A 3231-nucleotide genomic window follows, 5' to 3' on the forward strand; every position below is an offset into this window, starting at 1 on the left:
TTCCTTTCTCCTAAAGCGGACAAGGCTGTCTGTGCCTTACCCAGTGGTGATCATGACTTCCATGTGGTGTGCCTGTGACATAGTGCCCTGGAATGGGGGGGGGTGTCACAGAAAAGGAGCAGAGAGTGACAACTGCCCACTGTGTGTGCCTGGCCATCCCAAGGCTTGCTGAGGTTTCTGATTTCCTGCCAAGAAGAAAACTGCTTTTGCTCTGCTTAGATCAAGGGCAGAGTAACTCTTCCTCCTTTTACTACCGGGCTTTCGCTTCAGACTCCCTGTGCCTTTGTCTGACAAACTGAAAGACAGAACATAAGAAAAGAAAAACTATCTCCCAGGATGACTCTGATGATTAAATGGGATCACATTACACAAAGCAGGGTCACGACTCTTGGCAGACAAGGAGGATACTCTCTCTTTCTTCAAAACAGGAAAGTGGGAGTGTCATGGGGTAAGTTCAAGGTTTCACCAAACTAGACTGACCTGCCTAATACTTGCCCCTTGGAGAGCCACAGTCTGGCCCTGTATAAAAGTGAGGGTATTGTGCCTCTGAATTCACTGTGTTGCAACAGGGAAAGCATAAAAGAAATAGCTCTGCACCCAGTGGGTGGAAGCTACACAGAGACGATGACTTTACCCTCTGAGAATTCCCTGAGAATATATTTTGTTCCCATTGGCGGAGCCCCGTCCCAGCCCCTTGACTTTCTATCAGGACGATGAGGAATGGAATTTCAGAGTCGTTGACTCCTCCCACTGTTTCCATATTTTGCCCTGAACCAGAATGCAGGAACCTAGGATATAGCTCCTGGACCCGCCTCCTTCTTTTTACTTTTGAAGGTCTTGATTTGGTCCCTTCTCTTCTTGGCTCCCCCCCCCCCCCCGCCACCACCACCAAGAGACGGGGTATCCTATACCCTGGACCTCACCTCACCTTCTCATACTCCCAGATAGCACCTTGTTTATTTACACAGCAGTAAACGAGCATCAGGAGAGCAAGTCTACCCGCCGCCTTTACATCTGCTTCCCAGAATGCTACTCTGGGATTCTCAAACAGCGAGCCTCTTACACTGATGCTTTTTAGTTTGCTGAACGATTATATCCAAAATATATAGAGGTTTTCCTGTATACCTGACCAGTTTATGCACTTTACCAGCATTCATTTTGTAATTCCTACACACAGTGAGGAGAATGATGGATGATGGGTGGATGCACTAACGGATGCTGGGGATGGAGTCCTGGATGCCTTGTTAGACAAACTCTCCTCCCCTTTGAAGGTAGGGTCTCTCTGTAGCTCCGGGTAACCTGAAACTGGCTGTGTATTCCAGACTGGCTTCGAACTCTCCTCTTTCAGCCTCCCAAAGGCCAGAAAGAGAAGTGTAGTCCTCAGTAAAATTTAAATTCCATTTTACAGATGAGAACGCAGAGGCACAGAAGATGCTCACGATAAAGTGAATACAGTAGTTAGAGTGAGAAATCTAGGTAAATTTCTTTGACCTTTCTGTTCCCTGTGCGGGAATGGGGGGTGGGGCCCAATCCATGCTGCAGCAGGGAAGGAGGACTACCTGGGATGAAGGTAGTACAGAGAGGTGGTGGGGAGCGAGACTGCAGTGGTCCAGTCTTGGCTCAGCGGCGCTCGCCCCCACACCGCCACCTCTCAGCTCTTACAGGCCGTCGGTGGTCCCTGAGCAGTAGTCCTGCTGCCTCCTCCCTGTTCCTCCCTCCAACCCGGCAGGAACCAGCTGGAGACCGCCCAGGGCCAGATCCCCCGGGCGCCGCGGAGCACCCGCCTGGGCGGCAGTCAGAGCCCGCAAGGGCCCCGCGGGCGAATTAGCCTCCGGTTCGATCGCTACTTTCCGATCAGGTCAGGTTTCCCTCCGCCCTGGACGCTGCTTCCCCGGCAGCCCGGCTCCCCGGGCTCCCCCCGGGGTCGAGGGTCATGGGCGCCTCCGGAGGGGCTTCCCCTAGGCTGCGCAGAGCCCCGGGGCTGCAGATCTCGTGTGGTCTTACTTAGACCTCTCGCCGAGACTCCGCAGCCTCTCGGTCCCCGAAGCAGTCTCTAGCCTCAGCTCAGCTGCTTTCTGGTCTGTGTAGGTGAAATTACACAAACACCTCGCTGGTTCTCGTTTTTTTTTTTTTCTCTCTCCTTTTTCCTCGCTATCACTTAATATTGCAAGGATTTTTTTTTTAATCTCTAGGATTTCAAGCACAAGAATGCCAACTATTCATCCCGGGGTAACCTAAATTTTTGTTGGTTCTCTTTGGGCCTTAGTGTCATTTTGAATTACTGGCAGGAGGCACTGCCCCTCCATAGTTTTATGGTCTGGTGGAATCCCACCCGGAATCTCACCTTCTCTCTCCCTTGCTCCTCTAAGATGTACGTGAGTCAGTCAGTCCGGCTCCACTCCCTACCGCTCCCCTTGCCCGAGGCTTTGCCAGGCGGTCCAGCTCTGGGCAGATGGAGTTGGTGTCCAGCTCTCATAAATCAGGACCATAAAAAGCTTACTTTCGCATGCACTCAATTTCTACCAAACCTAAACTAATTGCATAAATTCCTTTAGGCCACTCAGAGCTGCTCTCTGGGCTGGGATCTGATCAATTAGTCATTAGGTACTCCATTAGCTGGGGTTTAAGCTGCCTCATATAAATGTCTCCTGTCAATTTGCTTGTAATTGAATGAATAAAAAAGGGTACGATTATTAGCACAGAAGATCAGAGTGAGGAGAGGTCAGTTTTATTCAAATATGCTAAAAATGTCTGGATCTAACAACAACAATAGCAATTATCAGACATTTAGACAGAAGTCACACCAAGAATTCCCATCTACTGAAGGAAAAGCCCTGGCCAGAGGCGCATACCAAGCAACCTTAGTGTTAGACTCTAATGTACCACTGTGGGAGACTATGTTCTCTTCCACTCTAGACGTCGGAGCTTCTGTCAAGTGAAAGAGGTCGAAGTGATCCTTTTTCCCTCCCCTCCCATCCCCTTCCCTTTCCTCTCCTCTCCCTCCTCTCCCCTCCTGCCTCCTCCCCTCCCTTCCCCTCCTCTCCCTTTCCTTCCCCTCTGATCCCCTCCCCTCCCTTCCCCTCCCTTCCCTTCCCCTCTCATCCCCTCCCCACCCTCCTGTCTCCTCCCCTCCCTTCCCTTCCCCTCTGATCCCCTCCCCACCCTCCTGTCTCCTCCCCTCCCTTCCCTTCCCCTCTCATCCCCTCCCCACCCTCCTGTCTCCTCCCCTCC

This window comes from Grammomys surdaster, unplaced genomic scaffold (genome assembly GCF_004785775.1).
Source record: "Grammomys surdaster isolate TR1022 unplaced genomic scaffold, NIH_TR_1.0 278, whole genome shotgun sequence".
Lineage (NCBI taxonomy): Eukaryota > Metazoa > Chordata > Mammalia > Rodentia > Muridae > Grammomys > Grammomys surdaster.